Consider the following 19,967-nt stretch of genomic DNA (forward strand, 5'->3'; position numbering starts at 1 on the left):
GTGTGTGTGTGTGTGTGTGTGTGTGTGTGTGTGTGTGTGTGTGTGTGTGTGTGAGAGACAGTGAGTGTGAGGGAGAGTGAGAGAGAGGTCGCTCGCAATAACAAATCAGCTCTAAAGAGAAGAGATGAAAAGGAGGTTATTATGAGCATGTCAGTTTAGGCATCGCTCTCTGTACCTTTCTGCCTCCTAGAGAAATGGAACCGTAATTCTAAGGTGGCTAACGCTGGACTGGGTGAACGTCCCCAGTTGCCGGTCCACTTTTGCCTGGAAGGACAGATACTCGTTATTCGAGGCCTCTCAGGGTCCTTTCCCAAAGATTCCCAGGCTACACTCCTCCCTCCTAAGTCTTTGAAAACTAAAACTCGCAAAGCGGTGGCGTTCTGTGGATTGGCTAGTACTAAAATATCCATTGGGTGGCAGTAACACTATCCTCTTTATGACTTGCAGCAAACCACAGAATGCATTCAATCAAATGAACCGATCTTGTAGAAACACTGGAATCATTTATGCATTGCAGTTTCTCTTTCTTGTTTTCGCTCCTTCTTCCCTGGGATATTTTGAGTGGATTGTGGCTATTAATCAAGATCTCGTGCTAGTCGTGGTTTCCTTGTCGTTTTCGCTCAGGATTAGCATCATTCAAGGCAAAGGCAAAGCTGCTTTCTTTCCCCCACTCTTTTTTGAAAAATCATTTTTGGGGGCTGCTGAAGAGAGCTAGGACCCAGGAGACACCTTCCCAAACAGCAGGGGTTGTGTGCTTTCACATAGCAGTACTGTACAAGGAAAACCCCGTTGGATCTGTTATTGCGGGATACTTGTGAAATATACATAGGATTCTTTCTTATGGCTGCATCCCGGATCTGGAAATTTTACTTGGGGACCAAGGGGATCTGAAAGGCTACATGGATACAGAAGATTTGCAAAAGGCAAGACTCCGATTCTTGTCGTAGAGCTCACAGACTTCCTCACTTACCGGCCTTTTCTTTCCTTGTTTTAAAAAAATTTCTTCCCTTTTTTTCTGCCCTTTCCTCTATCAGTCTCTCCTTTTCTATCTGCCTCTTCTTTTTTCTCCCAGTTTTCTTTTTTTTCCCCTGCTCTGCACCTGGATTGTATCTTCACCGAACAATCGGGCACTTTGAGAACTAACTGGAGGCAGTCTTGTAGGGAAGAGCTGTATGGAATTATCTGCTTTTATGGTGAACTTGGCATTTGTGAATGGGTATCTTGTTCACGATATTAATTGCTAGCAAAAACAAGAAAAAGAGCATAGGAGTAAAACGTGGATTTTTCTGAATACGCATTGTGATGACCAGCAGTTACCTTACCGACTGATATCCAGAGGAGAATAATTTGGAAGACTCTTGTGGGTAAGGTCATTTTATATATGCAAACCCATCAGTGGCGTGAGCAAACTTGGGCGTTTGTAATGGAATGGGTGACTTGGATGATTGCTGCATCGCCTAGATGGCTGTGATGTGGCCGTTATTGGCACTGAATGGAATAACTGCAGTTGGGTGTGTTGGTGTGTGTGCGTGTGTGTGTGTGTGTGTGTGTGTGTATGTGGGACTGTATTCTGAGTGTAATTGAAAATAAATCAAAGCATCACTACCCCCTCCAATTATTTTGATATGGGAGAGTGTCTTGAATTAATTCTGGGTAGACACTCTTTGTTTGGATGCAATATTTGTGGCTCTTGTGTTCTGGAAGGGGTAGCAGCCGTGAAAGGACACTTACTGAAGAGCCCTATTTAAAATGAAACGAGCCACTCTTTATTCATTAAAAGAAATATGTTTTCAACTCAGTGCAGCATTCTGCTGCATTTCACAGCCGCAATGGGACCAGGGACATCCCACTTGTCAAGTTCTTAAACTTTAAGGTGATAATCATTGTTAATTGTTCTCTAGGTTGTGATTATTGGAGATTATTAAGTACCCTAGGCTACTTTTTTATCTACTGGATTATCATTCAGAATTTAAAAAGAAAAGAAAAAGCTGAAAACGATGACTAAAATAGAGAATAGTGCAATATTATTTTCAGTATCACCATAATGCTTTCTTTCTTAAGTTCAATTTGTCCAATAATATAATTATTTACCCAATATCCTGTATAGCTGAGGCTGCGACCCACGTGCAGGGGAGTCGAAGGTCTGGAAGCAGAGACCATCCTTTTATTGCATTGCAGCCAGCTTTGGAAATGCAGGCAGTTACACACTTCCCTTAACCTTAAGTTGAGGATGTGTTCTATTTGTTACATGTATTTTACCCTTTCGGTAAAAAGTTAGAGACAAGAGCACGAAGGATGCTTAAGCATATTCTGCCTGGGAAATGGGATTTAAAAAATCAATATTGATGACGTGGTTCAGTGCACTGTACTGCAATGCTAAAGTCCCATATTCAGTTCCAATGATGAGAGAATGGAGCATTTACATGTGTTATAAATCTCACCTGGTAGATTGATCTGAAGGGGAGGGGAGAAGATATGTGGATATGAAGGAAGATGGATGGAAGTCGTGCATAATCGGTGATTATGTAACTTCATTACATCAGCGAGCTTCAGTCAACGATAGTGAGATGAAATGATTGTATAGAGAGAGGCTTCATCACCCCTGTTAACTTTTGAAGGCTTGTAACAGCTAACGGAGGAGGAGGAGGGGGAGGGGAAGGGGGGAGAAGGAGGAGGAGGAGGAGGAGGAAGAAGGGGAGGAAGACAGACAGAGATTAGCTCCAAGGGTCCTGTAAACCCTGATCTCTGTGGCGAATTTAGCATGAGTTTTCTCATAGTGAGTTTCTGGGGGACAGCAGATCATGTAAGCTTTAGGGCCAGGCAGGAGCAATTTTAGCCACACCCGTGGAGAGTCAAATTGAGTCCGCAATGTTTCACAAGTACCCCATTGAGTAATTGGGGCTGATGATCCCAGCCAAGGTCACAGTTCTGTACCCTATGATTGAAATACATGACCCCAAGTGAGTAGAAAGTTAAATCCATTGAAATGAAGACTGAATGGAATGACTATTTGAGATCCTCTCTTGCATTTTTCCTGGTAGAGCTTGATGCAGATTTCAGTCTGGTGGTTCCCTCAATAAAAATGATTGCTTCCACAGTGTGTCAGAAATGAGTGTTTTGTACCTTTATCTCTGCTTTGACTGCCTCTTTCTGGGCCATTTTAACCCTCTGGGAAAAGAGAAGTAAAAACCTTCAGAGGTAATGTTATCCTGTTAAATTAAAAAAATAAATGACAACGAATTCATTATTAATACAAATCCCAGGGAAAAAAAAGAGCAATCCTTTTTCAAGTTTTACTTATTGCATGGCTTAAAGGACATGTTGCAGCCGCCTGTGGGTTTTACCATGAGACGAGAGAAATGTGCTTTGCTTAGGGTACGGAGGAATACTGCAGAATAAAATGTCAATTTCCCTGATGTTTTATTTGGAGCCATGATTTTCTTTAAAAGGAGAGGCACATCATCTCCTTTAGGCCTTCCACTGTTTTAGGATCTGTTTTTCCCTCAGTAGATTATATATTCCCTCAAAATGAAACTGCTGAAATCCTAACCCTGTTGAATTAAATCATCTTATCATCTAGTTGTGCTATTTCCTATTTCCCTTTACATTTATTCTACAAAAAAAAAAAAAGGCTAAATGACTTTTCTATCATAGAGATGAGATGATTCTTTCTGGTTTTCCTATGGAGTCGGTGCAAGATCTAGACATCCACTAAGTAACTTTGAAAAGATCTGCTTACCCCAAATCAGAATGGTGGAATGGTGGAATGAAATTTTGAGCTCTGATATTTGAGATGACTTTCTTATTTCTGCAGGACATGCCCAAACATTGATAAATTGTGCCAGTGGATTGGAAGTTTGGTGTTCACATTGTGTAGGAAACTGGATGTGAAGTTAACTCCTGATTCCTTCCTTCAGGGGTCAGGGTAACACTACGGCTGCTTCCAGGATGTTAGTCTCCAACTATGTGCAGAAATATAGTCTGCAATGAGTCTTCCTGTACTCCTTATTTTAATATTCTGTAAATGACTTCCTCAGTTGTTTTCTGACATAATCCACACATATGTTACCAAACAGGGCATATTCTAGAGGTTTTAGAAGCTCAGTAGTGGATGGAAATAATACTAGAAAGGAAAAGAAGTCTTAAAAAACGACACTGGCTGTGAAACATACATACACGCATGAAATTGCTATCCTTTTACTTGAAGACTGCATATATTCACATTAGGAAAGATAGTTTCAATCATTTTAATGGTACTTTATAACCTGTTACTTTCTTTTGGACGAGGATTATGTAACCAAGGCAGGTTACAGCATTTTTCTTAAGTAACTCATAAATCAATAATAAAAAGCTTTGCTTTTATTAGGAAAGCATTTAAACATGAAAGCAGTGAATAATTTAAAATATAATATCTATTTCTCTATTTTATTGACATTTTGTCAGCCCAGGGTATGTAGTTAGATTAGAAAGTATTCAAAAATAGAAGAAATATCATTTATAAATATAGAAAGCACTAATTTTGTTTCCTGACCAGTTGCTTCAGCAAAGTCAGGAGATTTAGCTGATAAGTAACCAGCTAAATTTAGAGAACAAATTTAAAATGAATGTGTATTACATTTGCAATGCATGTGAACAAATCATATTATTGTTCAAATGACAGATAAAACATTTTTTAAAACAACTGAACTTTTAGGATTAAGATTTCTATTTCAGAATCTTTTAGTCTCTTTAATATATATACTGAATGTTTGGGATATACTTTGTCTTAAAACAGATAAAATCTTTGGTGTTTGGCAAGTCACATGTTTTAATAAAGCAGACTACTCTATAATTTGTGGCAACGGAAGCACCCATGTGTTGATTAATAATATTTAAAAGTAGCAAGTTTTCTGGTAATGCTCAATTTATAAAGCATAATTATAATGGCACCGTTTGGGCAGCTATAGATCAGGCCATGTCAGCATTTTTATTATTAAATTCCAATCCTTTTTCCATTAGTTGTCTCAGGAATCTCAACGAGGAAGGAGCTCAGCTCTCTGAGACATCCAGGTATTAGAGGATTCGGTGCTGAGTGAGAGGCCCTGAATTGCACTTCAGGCTCTGTCATTTACTAGCCTTGTGACTTCTGACCCCGCATTTTCCCTCATTTAATCATTTAATAATTTAAAAACAATAGAATAGTTACATATTGCACTAAAGAAACAAGACGTGTGTCTAAGTGCTTACCATCATGCCGTGCCTTAGAGATATATGGAATTATTATTATTAAGGGTTCCCCAAAGTCATATGAATTTAACAGTGTATTTTTTTCTCACACCCTTATTGTAAATCTTTATAGGCACCTTCTAGTATCAATTACAGGTATCTGGTAGGTAACATCGTTCAGTGAGTAGGTAATACAGACAAATTAAACGCTTTGGTTGCTAATTTTCACTCAGTACTCAAGTTTTTTTCCGCAGTACTCATATGGGAATATAGTTGTCCTGAGTAACTAAAAAAAAAAAAAAAAAAAAAGTTGCTTTTGAAAATCATTCAAAGAATGGTAACCAAAGGTTTTGTGTGAGAGTGTTTTAAGCTGATTGCTTTTTTTGTTGTTGTTGTTAATGCTCCTGAGTACTTAGGTGTTTTTGTTTTTGGTACCAAGAATAAACCAAGGTTCACCAACAAACTTGATGCTGCCACTTAAATTGGGTCAATTGACCAAAAGGCTACTCTCATGTATCACTTTATTAACAAAAGCATAATGCGTTTGAATACTAAGCATAATAGAGGACATAAGAATATAAAGATAATAGTTCTGTTCTGGAATTTGCTAGTTGCAATAATTACTAATGTTCTTTAGGGGGAGGCAGTCCCCCATGTGTCACGACTAACACCGCATTTCTTCAATGTTTGTGTATCTTAACATAAATATATTTACATATATGAAAATAGGGCATAGTTAGTGATATGACCTTCCATATATGTTTTTAAGTGGTGATAATCAGGTTAAAGAGTAAGTTTTTATGTTTTTGGTCAAGGTAGAATTGGAAAGTAGAAAATTAACCCTGTAAATAAAAATAAATATACATGCACTTAAGGAACTTTCCTGCTATAGAGCAACCTCCTTTTCCTAACTTTCCAGTGTCTTGCTTTTTGCGTTAAGGATCCCCAATATTTCTTTCAGATGAATTTGATCATGCCTGTTTATCCGACTTCACTGATGCCTATAAATAACAAGCATTTTCTTGGTTTCCTATATTTTAAAAATGCATATTCCTTATGTCTTCTGGAAACGCTTCAGATTTGCTCAAGCAGATTTACAAAGGAATATTATAAGATTGTAGACAGGCTTGTTTATTTGACAGATTCTGCTAATCACCTTACAAATATGCTTTTAATTTTCACCCAGAGAATGCTACCCTGGAGTATCGTCCAGTGCAAAGAGCATTCCATTACAGGCCAACCACATGGCTCAAAGGAAGGATATACCCTTGTTGCTTCCCCTGGCCATTGACTTATAATGAAAGATCCTTAACTGACATGCATTTTTGGTTCCCCTGTGTAGAGACAATATACAGGTGCCAAAACTCAAAGACTCCTAAGGCTGTTAGCTTTACACAAGGGGTGACTGACCGGCTTGGTGTTGCTTTCCTATCACACCATCTGAAATTGCCAGGCAGCGAACTGTGAATAAAGCAGAGGGAAAAAGCAAAGCACTTTAATATTTTTCTTCTGAAAATCTGCTCTTTCCTGTTTTCGTATTACAGCATTAAAAGTAATCTTTTTCATGACAAGCTATTCCAAGGGTATGTTATAGTTACCATGTTCATATATATATATATATATATATATATATATATATTACAATAAATGGCACTAAATGAGCTATTTTGTTCATACAAGAGATATGTCTAAGAATATATATTTACGAGTAAAATTAGATTGTATTTTGTAATACTTCCTAAGTCAGGAAATTGTGTGTGGAGTTTGAACTCAAAAAGAAAAAATGAAATGGACTGTGAATTGTGATCATATAATTATAGACTTTCACTCTTTTCAATATATTTGTTAATTATGTAGCTTATACTTTATGTGAATTATAATGATAATAAATCACTGTATGAATAATCATAAAATTATTCATAGTGGTTTATTTTCTCATGGCCTGATCAAAGTGAGTTAATTGGTAGGTTCTTACCCTGTCAATGTTTACATGTAATACAACTGTGACTTAGTATAATGATCTTCATAATTTTCTGGTATAAAGTTCCGCTTTTTAATTGCAAAAAATTGGAAGACCACTTAATCATAGTTGTACTTTCAGTATCAGTTGATTGAGAAAATGCATAATAATAACAACAATAAATTATTACGAATATAATGTCTTTAAAAAATGAATTTGTGTATAGTCACAACAGGATCTACTTATATCTTTGAAATATATTTATCTACATAGGAAGATTGGTATCTATAACAATTCTAGATCCCTTGGAATAATTCCTGTGGCCCTAGTAAATAAAAGCTGTATATGTCTAGAGCCAAAATACTTGCATTGCATATGCACATGAATTATATTTATCTTACATACAAAAAGAAAGGAAGATGAACATGGTGGTGGAATGTGGATCAAAGGAGTTGGATTTTTGGATGGATGGACTTGGAGTATCTAATTTCCTAAAAAACATACATTTAAAGTTCCAACACAGGTAAATTCACATTCAAATTTTAGTGTTCATCTATTATAATGTAAAATTGTTTAATATTACAAAAATAGTTGCATTAAAATAATTTTTATTTCCGTCAAAATGAAAATGAATGATTATAAATATAGCCAGAGGTGATTACTATGGCTTCATAAAAATCTAATGAAATTATATACAGTGTAGGAATAAAGGATGCCCCATTATATCATTTTAGCCAACAAGGAAATTTTGAACCAGAGGAATGAAATTAAGTTTCCAAGGTCTCACAATTCTTTGGCTCTACCATGATGCATGATTCCAGTTTCCTGATATGACACAAGCCTTCAATCGAGTATTTTAGTTTCATAACAATATGTCCTGGCATATGATTTTTTTTTAGTAGTGTGCGGCATAAGAAAAGTAGTTGTTCTTGTTGAGGCTAATTTTAGTGCGTCTAATCTTTTAGCTCACTTTATTGACTTGTTATTGCTCACATGGCGCCCCCTCTCAGAATTTGTGGACTTTATGCACGCTCTGCCATTCTTGACCTCATTTGATCTCTAGAAACACAATACAGAAAGAGTTGAGAAAATAGGTCACTGGTGGGGCCTCCTTGCCTTTTCCTTACTATCCTCTTTCGCATTAGCAGGGAACTGCTCTTCTTTGGCGCCCCTCCTTTTTCCTGACTCTCCTGCACATCTGCTCTGGACATCCCTGGCATTTAGGACTGCCATCATTCTTTCAGTATTGCATGTTTTCTTCTGGTTTTCAAAGTCCTCCACCAAGGGGTCTTTTCAAAATATCTTTTAGCCACATTTTATCTTACTTTGAAGAGATGGAATTTCTTACTTCATTTCTTCATCGACAGGGTCCCTCTGCTTCCATAGACCATAATGAACCAACTTGGGAATAATGAAGACAGTACTATTTTTATCAAGTTTGCCAAGTTACCACCACACAGCTACTAAGGGAAGTTGATACAGGGGTGTGTGTGTGTGTGTGTGTGTATGTGTGTGTGTGTGTGTGTGTGAGATATTTGTCAAGATGTTTAACATGTGAATGCTATGCTGGAGGGAAAAGTTTGGAATAATAGGCTTCTCCCCTTCGTATTATAATAGTGACATTTGGAGAGAATATGCCATTAATCTTTTTCCAACCCAGAAAAAATGGCTTCAATAGACTGCATTTTAGATGATAAGGTGGGGAGGGGGCTGTGGAAGACATACTTTTATTCAGGTTGGATCTTGCAGTGCCTTCCAGCCACCCATCCTACTTGTCTGAAGAAATGATACTGGCTATGAACGCTGTGATGTTCCCAGCCTCTCCATCAACTTTATTTCAGAAGGAATCCAGGCAGGGGAGCTAAACACAGCAGTAAAAATGGAAAACTGAGAAACTTAGGATGGTATCAAGTATTTTGTGTAAACAAAGCTTCGCATGGCCAGGGGAGAAAATTTGAATGTAACAAATGAATCTGGTGGCTCTCAGTGCTTGGCTTTTGAATACCCCTGTTAAAGCCCCTAATTGTTCTCACCATGACAGAACTTCTGAATGGTACTCAAGAGGCTCCCAGCTCCATTGTGTGCAGAGTAAATGCATTCAAGGGGTCTCCAGGGGGTTTGGACTCTGCTGCTTTCCCTTGTCGGGGTTCTCCTCCAGGGCCCGTAATAGCACAGTCACAGAGCAAGCCGCTCTGTGCGCTCCTCACCATGAGGGAAGGGCTTAGCTTAGCTCCAGGAGGCTGGGGTCTGTCTGTTTCATATTTCCAGGGCCCAGTGCTGTGCATGGCATATAGTAGGTCATCAGTACATCAGTGTTACATGGATGAATGCTAAAGCATTTAGTGACAGCAGATCCATTTTAGATCAGTGTTCTCCCAAACTCACGTTGCATTGTAAACTGAGACAAAAACTGCGGATTGAGGAAAGTAAAAGAAGTTGAGTAATAAGGGAGTGATGGTTAATATTAAGTAGTTTGTAACCTACAAATAGAGGGAGAAGAAATGGCTGACCCTTCCTTCCTAATTTCCTCCCTCCTTCCTTACCTCCCTCCTTCCCTTCCTTCCTTTCTTTCTTTCCTTCTTCCTTCCTTCCATCACTTCCTTCTCCATCCTTCCCTTCCCCCTTCCTTCATTCCACTCCTACCATAGATATTTGAGCACCTTCTGTGTGCAGCGCGCTATAAGAGGGCCTGCAACGAACGATATAGGAATGAGTGATGTCATATGTCTGGGTCCAAATAAGGTTAGTCAGGGGTAGGGGTGATAAACAAAATCCTATATAACTATAATTCAAGGTTGTCTACTGTGTATACTTCTAAGAGGTGTCAAGTGTGGTACAGGCTCAGGAAAGGGTCGGAACACACGCACTTGGGGGGATTACAAGAGGCTTGTTAAAGGAGGTAAGGTTGGCGTTAGACTTTGAAGGATTCCCATTGGTGTGGAGAAGATATCACATTCCAGGTAGAGGGAAGATCAAGAACAAAGTTGTTGTAAGCAGGAGCAAGTGGAGTGCGCTTAGCGAAGAGCCGATTCTACTTTCCTCAGGGAATGTGGTATGCGATGCAGAATATAAGAAGATAAGGCAGGAGCCCCAAGTCCCCAGGTCTGGCAGTCAGGAGATAATGGAGCGAGGTTTCATGAGCATAAGGAAAATATAACATTTTATGACCTACTCAGATTTATGCTTTAGGAAGAAGAGGAACAATTTAAGAGTCTGTATCTCCAGGGTACCTTTGATTCCCAGTTTTGTGAATTTCCCAAGGACTCCTCCTGAATTCCATCTTCATTCCAAACATCTTCATGTTGAACCTCTGCTCTCAAACAGCCATCCTGGGCTCTCTTCATTTCCTTGCTTCTTTCCTCCTAAGACTAAACCACTGTTGGCACTGCTAGATAAATACAGAGGCCGAAGTTTAAAATTACCACAGAAGGCAACATTCTATAATGGGGCTTACCTGTTCAAACTATCTTTGCTTAGTAGTGTTAGAAAGTTGCCACCCACCCTAACAAAAATGCTGTGGTTTAAATGTAACTCTTCAATGAGAATGTTTAAAGTTTCTTTCTTTACAATGACGGCAACAGCAAAGTGACCCAAAAGGGGCAATCAGTTTGGGGGGAAGGGGAAGTTGGAGAAGGCAGCTGGGCAGAAAAGGATAAAGGAAAGTGTTATATATAATTTAATGGCAAGGTAGAAATATAAATTCCAAAATGGCTTTATATTAAGATCCCATGGAAAAAGAATATTGCTTTAGAATATAATATACACTCAATAATAAGAAAATAGGATTTATCCCTAGCATGTGTGAACTGCTTTGTTAACTACCAATAAATATAAAAATTTGGAATTATAGATGGAAATCAAAAGTGAGCCTCCTAAAACAAAAAAACCCTCGTTTTAGCTGAGTTTGTATTCTCTCCCTCATCAAATACTTCTACATTTCTAATAAGCAGAAGAAAAGAAACCAGTAGAGTAGGGATTGTTTTTTCCATACTTTTTCTGATCACTCCGTATTGGAAATTCTAGTAAGTTGGGAAATGGCCAAACATTGAAGATAAAATGAAAAGGAATGCAATTTACTTAGGCACAAGCTAAATATTATGTGCTTGATCATTAGAATTCAGCTAAGATAAAAAGTAACATAATCTAGCTGTTGTCAAAACTCACCCCCTTAGCCCTGAAGATTCTGATTCAGTGGTGGAATGGAGAACAGGAATTTATAAATTTAAAAAATTTTGAGGTCAGTGGGAGCACTAGAGTGTGCCTGAGGAGGGCTTCAGCATAACACTTGCAATCTCTGTCAGTATTTCCTTCCCCATCCTACCCTATCTTACTATGGACATTGGATGCTTTCTCAATATTCTCCAAAGTGCCCTACCATTTCAGCTTCCACTTTTGAGTTTGAAGCCCCTTTCAGCCACAGTGACACAGGTTAAGATCTTCCTATGCTGAAATTCTGGTGCTGCCACAGGCATGTCTCAGATGATTTTTGTGCAGGAAGTATGGCTTATGCTAGCCCTTGGTAACCACTGTCCTTCAATCCTATTAAATTAGCAGAATTGCTCCTTCCAATATGCATTTTAATTGATTAACTCCTTCATGTAAATGAATAAGAAATACTACTTCAGGGCCCCTAGCTATTGTAAGGATCGTGCTTAGCATGGGCTGAAGATGCTAAATAGAGTTCTTGCCTTCAAAAGCGTATGGGCTAGTGGGGAAGACACACGTGTTCTGTTGGGTTCCCTGGAAAAAGAAGGTTTAGTCGCTTCTGAAACTGATGGCAGCGTGCTTGCAACTCTGCCCTTAGCAGATCTTATGGGTCCTTCAAAATTGTCTGAAATTGAGTCAAGGGTAGGAACTTTCTATTCCCACATCAGGCAGTCACTGGCTATGGGCCGCCCATTGGAAGGGGGTATAATCTTTAACAAGACAGTTTTCCTGCAGCTCCTGAGGGCAGTGCCCAGTGAAGGACTCAGCCGTGAGCTGTCAGCTACCGGATGGGTACCTAGGCCATGAAGAGGGGAATGGAAGGAATTTGGAAGCTCTTAACAAGACATTTCATTCCTTTGCCCCTTGAAGCATGCTGCAATGAGTCCTTAGGAAATTACTTAGGAAATAATGGGAAATCTTAAATATTTGTTTAAAGTGGTAAGGACACTAAATATTTTTGAGTACAAGGCCTTGCTCTGTGTAGTTAAGTTTCAGAGAATGCGGTTTTCTGAGGAATGTTCTTGAATCCATATTATAATTACTCTTGTTGTAAGTTATCAGACCATCAGTATTTAATGAGCATCTCCTATGTGCTCTGGATTTCCATAGGGAGAAAGGAAGGAGTCAAAAATCGAGGCCCAGAGTGTTTACATAGGACCGATTTTTCTTCAGTGGTTTATGTGTTTGATTCTAAAGTTAAGGGGAGGAGTTGGTGAGAGGTCAAGGAAAGGGCAAGAAAATGGAGCAGAGTAGTGTAGGGCTGAGTTCTCTGAATTCCAAAGATAATAAGACAGCTGTTTGGGTTGTATTGGACAAGGCTTAAGAGAGACTCTGAAAGTTGGCAGAAGGCAAGACTCGATGAACTGAGTGGTAGTGGAATGAGTTGAACTTAGTTTTACTGGCACAGAACAGAAGGTGTGAAAGCAGTGGTTCATTAGCATTAGTCAGTCTGTGATTTGGACTAGTGGGGGCGGGGGGGGGTGCTAATTTTGAATATGATGTATTTGAAATCATATTCAAAATAGAGTTCAATTTTCACTGAAAGGAATAGTTTCATATAACACTATTCATTTTTATATTATTGAAAATTATTAATTTCTTTCCTTAATGTGAAGGGAATAGTACCATTCCTTTAGATTTTTTAATGCTTTCTTCAGCCCTAGTGAGGTGATAGGAGCACCTTCTGTTTTTTATTTCCTATAAATGTATTCAATCAAGTTAAATTCGGTGAGACCAATTGTGCCAGTAATTTTTTTAAAACCAGTGGCTGTGTCTAAAGGGGCAACCATTCATCAAATTGTAGAAAATTTGAATAGGAATGAACTTAGTCTACCTCCTTGCAGATATATAAAATCTCTCTATTATAACTGAAATAATTATTCATTAACTTATGTTCACTTTAATAAACAACCACTTTGACTATTTTTCCCCTCACTTGACCTGACATTTGACTAGATGGTCAGCTCAATTCAGTTCAGCAAGTACTTCCAGATTATCTAACTTCTTGACGTTAAATGCAACCACTAGGCTAGAAAGAGGAAGTTACTCATTGCCAAAGCAATTAAAGGTGCATGCTATTAAGTATTTTAAAAGATTTGTTTTTTAAAAAAAAAATGTAGTTCATAGCACCACTACTGGGCCTGCTCTAAAATATTTGAACCATTCCTTCTCTGGTCCTGGAATGACTTTTGTATTATAAAAAGTTTATGGTATTTTTAAAAAACCGAGAACTCGATGAAGATACTATTCCTTTTCTATCACATTACTCCCCTTGTGTTTATGGATGTATATGTTTTATTTTTTCAAATACATATTATTAAGCTTATTAAAGAGATTTCAACATCTCTATATATTCACTTTGTATTTTTTCATTCAATATAACTTCACATCTTCAGGCTCATAAGTGGTTCTGTTTTTACTGTTTACATCATGCTATTTGTGCCCAGCACACTTTTCTTTTATCCTCATAGACTTGAGTAAATTGATTTCAGCTTTGCCACACAGAGTGTCCCATCCCTTAAAGTAGGTAAGTCATGTTAAATTTCCTACGCAAGAGATTATGTAGGTGGTATTGGAGATGAGTGATGCCTATTGGAACAGACTGTGCATCAGAAGTTATTTAACCTCATCTATACTTGTAAGTAAAAAAAAAAAAAAGAATTACTATTTCCTGTTTCCAAGGTAAAATTAGCTTTAATTTCTTAAGATCGTAATCAGAGAAGGTGTGGGTTATTGCTCTAAGTATCTTCCTTGGACTCTCCCAATTTCCTGGAATCAGAGCTTCAAATCCTAGTAGATCTAAATTCATCCTTTATTAGTTCTGAAACTCTTGCTAACCCAATCTTATTAGTTTTATTGTTAGTTTCAATGTTACTATGGCTATGAGTAGAAAAATATAAAAAGAATACATATGATAAAGCCTCATCATGTGGCTTCAGTCCAGATTTTGGAACCGGAAGGATATTAAGAAAATTGAGAATTCAGTTTAACGTAACTGGAATCATTAGTTAAGTCACAGATGTTAAATAGACTTAGCTATTATAATTGTCTCTACCACCCCAAGAGAGAAATACAGCACCCAAAATATGTATTTACCTATACACAAATTTCCGTTTTGAGAATCTCAAAGGGTAATTGGAAATTATTTAATACTGAAGGATAGTCTCTTGGAGAAACTTATTTGTATGAGAACTAGTCTAATTTTATATTGAGAATATTAAAGTGTGGGATAACTTAGGGCAATGCACAAAATGTGGTGAATTCTTACCTCAGTGTCCAATCAAACAAGAGCCACATAGACGAGGACACGGACCACTGAATAAAATAAGCTTAAACCAAGGACTCTGAGGCTCCTGGCAATCCTGCCTATGATGTATTTCTGCCACAAGCTTAAGCAACTCTCCTCTTCACTTGCCTTCCAAGTGCTAACTGAAATAACTTTGATTTCTGAATGCTGAGTGTTCCCCACCACAGAAAAGACTGTTCTCCTAAGAACATTATGTGCTCCTAAGCCATGACTGGCCATGTCTTTTTTCTCATCAAATTTACCATTTAAAAAAACTTACTTCTGTGTGTCTTTCCCACTTGAATGTAAGGGGGAGAGGACAGGACTTCATCTGTCTGGTTCACCACGTATCTTTGGTGCTTAGGAGACTGCCTGGCCATAATATGACACAATAAATTATCAAAGAAAGGAGGGAGGAAGGGGAGCAGGGAGGCAGGATCTCCCAAGGTGTCCTGGTCTCAGCAAGATAATAGCAGAAAAAGGAGTTTAATGAAATAACACAGTTAGCCAAGCTTGGTAGATATACGGCATTAGCATTGCAAAGGTTTTGTTCATGATGAAATGTTATTTATATAGTAAAGGTAATGTCTATCCCATCCCTCAGGTCAGAACATAGACCCATCACATGCCCTAAACTAACAGGTCAGTTAATAAAATACCCAGAATGCCAAGCTGGGAGCTTAGAACCTATAGCCAAAGGTTTTGATTACATCAATAATGTAGAAAACAATGTTTTAAGACCATCAGTCTGAAAATAATTTTTAAGGTGAGCAAAGCAAGAATAGACTGGAACATATATTTAGGCAGCTACTATAGTTTTTATAAATTACAAGGTGATAAAACATAGTTTTTAGCTTTGTGGCTCTTCTTCCTTTCAATTTTTTGCCTACATATAAGTCTCCATTAAGAAGAAACTTTTTTTTTTCTTTTTACTTTTTGCCATACCACGCAGCATGCAGGATCCTAGTTCCCCGATCAGGGCTTGAACCCGCACCCCCGGCAATGGAAGGGCGAAGTCCTAATCACTGGACCACCAGGGAAGTCCCAAGAAGAAGCTTTTAAAAAACCATTGCATTTTCATTTTTACTCTCCTTCCTAGTATTAATATATCCTCTCCTGATTGAAGAAGATATCATGGTATACTAGAATTGACTTTAGGACCAAGGCAAGCCTGAGTTCCAATTTTGGCTTTAACATTTATTAGCTGTGTAATATTTGACAGGTCACTTAGTGGTTCGGAGTTTTGGTTTCCACATCTCTAAAGAGAAAAGAATGCCTACCTTTAGGATTATTGGGAAAGGTAAAAATAACATTTGTAAATCATATAATGCAGTGCTTGACAAATAGTAGTCACACAATCAATGGTAATCCTTATTATTACTTTAACGTGCTATATTGTTAAAATATAGCAGTTAAGAACATTCTTTCGTTTTCTCACTATAGCCAATGGTCAATTTTCCATCCTCATTTCAATTAATCTGTGAGCAGCATTTGTAAAGTGGATCATTCCTTCTCCTTGGTCCATTTTCTTCACTTGGCTTTTAGAATAGCACCATCTCTTGGTTTAACTTCTGTTTCATTGCTCCTTTTCAGTCTCCTTTGCTGGTCTCATCTCTTCTCTTCTTCATATTGGAATGTCCTTGGTTCAACTCTAGGTCATCTTCTCAGTCTACACTCACCCCTTAGTGATTTCATCCCCTTGCATGGCTATAAATGCCATTTCTGTCACCTCCTCCTAAATTTATTTCCCCATCTTGGTCTCTCTCCTGAACTCCAAACACATATGTCTAACTGAACATTTGTCACTTACCTTGTCTAAAACTGAATTTCTCTTTTCCCATCCAAACCTACTCTACTCAGTTTTCCCATCTGTTTTTGGTTTCATCCCTTCATTTGTTCAGTCCAAAAATCTTGGAATCGTCCATCATTCCTCTCCCTCTCTTGCACAACTCATCCGATGTGTCATCAAGCCCCATTGGTACTATCTTCACACATATCCAAAATTTAACCACTTCTCACCACCTCTACTACTATTGCCTTTGTCAGAGCCTCCTTCATCTCTTTCCTCCTAACTGCCTCTGCCTCTGCAATTTCCGTCTATAACCTGCTATCCATACAGCAGCTACAGTTGTCCTTTGACACTGGACATCAGGTCATATCACTTTGTTGCTCAAAGCACTGCAAAGGTTGCTGATTTTACGCACAGTAAAAACAAAACACTTACAATGGCCTAGAGATACTGTCTTTCGTTGCTTCTTTGACTTCACTTCCTCTACTCATCCAGCCATTTCTCAATTTCTTATTTCCCTCCACCCCCAACTTGCTATTCTTTGAACATGATAGGTAAATTCTTACCTTAGGACCTCTGCACTGGCTGCTCTCTTGATCTGGAGCATCATTTCCCAGAAGGCTCAAGGCTGACTTTCTCACCTCCATCATCTTTGGATTTATGTGTCATTTTGGCATGTATGTGTCATCTCCGTGAGACCTACTCTGACCACACCCCCTAAAATGGCAACACCCCCACCTCCACACTCCTGAACTCCTTGTTCACCTCCACTTTTTAATTTTTTTTAGGCACCTCCTACCTTGTAACACTTTTCCTAGGTTATTTATTTATTATGCTTATTGGTTATTGCTAGAGTTTTAGCTCCACAAGAGCAGGGATCTTTATTTAGTTCACTGAGGTATCCCAAGCACCAAGAAAGGTGTAAATTTGGTGAAAAAATGTTAAATGAATAAATATTTTATAACATGGAGATAATAATCATCCATACCTAATGATACTGTTGTGAAGATTTAAATAAGATGATACAGTTAAAGTATTTTATCACAGGGCCTGACATGTATTAGGCGTTCAATAAGTGGTGGCTGTTATTGAGCGTGTCACGGCATGTAACTCACATGATGTGTAACAGAAATCAAAAGTATTACAACATGAACCCTTTCTTCCAAATTAAAGTTTGACTAATTAGCACCATAGGAAGAGAATATCTGCTCTAGGTATAGACAAACATACCCCGTTTTATTAGGTTCATCTAGTAAAGGACAAAGATATACAAATATTCAGCAGTAGTTGATAGCTCACATGTCAGTAAAATCAGTTGACACTGTTTTTCTTTATACCAGTTAAACTTCACATAATTTTAAAAGTTACTGACAATTGAATATTCTCTAACATGGGAAATTTTTTAAATATTGCAATAAGATGATTTACACGATTACTGAGAACTCAAGAGTTAAAGAGCTGACAGAACATGATATTCCCACTATGCATTTTAATGAATAACCAGTTTTCTTTCTTTTTTTCTTTTTTTGCATTTCCAATGACAGTTTGGATTATTCAACATATTTAAATTTTTTGGTTCTTTTTCACATTTTATAAATAGAAAAAATAATAATTATAATGAGGTATTCTTATGTGCATCACAAATGTAGGTTTTAGTGTGGGAGATTCAATAGAAAATAGATACTTTATTTTTCTATCTTTATTTGTGAAAATGCTGAAAAATAGTTATAACTGGAAACCTTTTGTAACTCAAAACAAAAAGTATTATTTCCGACTATTGAATGGATGTTTTCATTTTGTCTCTTTCACAATCATCAGTTGCCTATTCTAATAAAATACATTCATTCTTCTATATTTCATTCATATAGCTTAGTCTTTTCCAGAGAATTTACAAATGTTTTACTGCCTGCCAAGCCTGGTGTAATTAAACTGGATGACAGAATATCCCCATAGTTTATTCTGTGGATCTCTGGCTATAGATGCAGAGGCTTACATTAAGTCAGGGGTGGATGGTGCATATACATTTTTCTTTTTCCACTAAAAATACTTTAAAGATGTTGACGTTGGAATTCACTAAACAGGCAATTTGTGAAGAAATCTGTTGCCATTTCTTCTCACTGTTTCATTCTCTGGGTGTTCTTCATACAGCATCATTTCCTTTCTCCAAGCTTGATATGTTCAGATATTCACCTCTTTCTTCTAAAGGTCATTAATTTTTTTACCACCAGAAAAAAGGTGAGAAATGGAAGAGGGAGTGGAAAAGAGAAGAATGGAAAACTTCCCATTGTTGCCTGGGTACTACCTTAGATTGAAACATTGTAAGTTTTCTTCTAACTATTTTGGAAAGAACCACTTTTTCTAACGTTTTTATTGCCACTCGTGCCTACTTCACTTTGTTACTCCTCTGCTGGTTGTGGGTGGATGGAGTTTGATTATTTCAGAATAGTTACTGGTGGGTGGGTTCAAGAATCTCTAGTGGGTTGAGAAAAAAAGCCATGTTTATATAGATAGTGATCCTTCTATTAAAATCCTGAGAGTGAGTAATAGTTAATGGCTATGTTCACCACGCACATAGCAGAGTCCATCTGTACAGGAACCGACAGTATCTGAAGAGAGTTCCATGGGGGCTTTGGATTCCTGTAAAGAGTTTGCATGCAGGGGTTCTCATCTCCAAAATTTGATTTTGTTACTTAGTAGACAAAGTTTTTCTCTTGAGGGCATGACATAGGCCTGGGTGCCTACCAGTCTATACAAGTATAAAATGCTACGAATCTGTCAAGACTTAGCTTTCCTACTGCAGCACATCAAAGCATACAGCTTTAGGGCCTTGGGTATACTGCTTTGACTAAAGATGTATTACATTTATGTTGATTGGCTTCATATTAAGAGTAGCTGTGGTAGTCACATGATCTACTTAGATGCCAAGCGAGTGCATTCTCTTCTTGGAAGTCCAGTACTTTTATATTTTGAAATATGGAGAGACAGACCAGTAGAGACAGACCAGTGATGCTGTGTATACGCTGAAAGCACCATTAAATTTAGAGAACACTTCCTATGGGGCCAGGCCATCAGAAACAACAAGCCTTTCAAAATAAGATTTTTGCTGGTTGCTCTTGAAAGACCACTTCACTTAAAGTGATATTTAGACTACAATAAATTCTAAAGAGATATCATTATATTCTCATTTTCTGTTTCTTTCTGTACTCAAGAAAATGTCTTACCTTAATCTTTACCACTTACCTTAATCTTCAGAGATTGAGTAATCATTGTTATTCATGACCCACTGTATTAAAACAATACTACTATCAAAGCATGAAATTTGGGTAGCTACAAAATGTGTACAATTGAATCATAACTTTCGTAAGCAAATAGCTCGGTAGTCAAGTCACATATATTGTTTTGTAATTATCGTTCAAAAACTCAACATATGAGGACAATTAAAAGTCTAAATGATTTGAGATAGAGAGCCCATTTAAAAGAACATTTACTTTCATTTTATTGGCAAGTTTTAAGACCAAAAT

This window comes from Balaenoptera borealis, assembly GCF_965194805.1.
Source record: "Balaenoptera borealis genome assembly, chromosome: X".
In the NCBI taxonomy this organism is placed as follows: domain Eukaryota; kingdom Metazoa; phylum Chordata; class Mammalia; order Artiodactyla; family Balaenopteridae; genus Balaenoptera; species Balaenoptera borealis.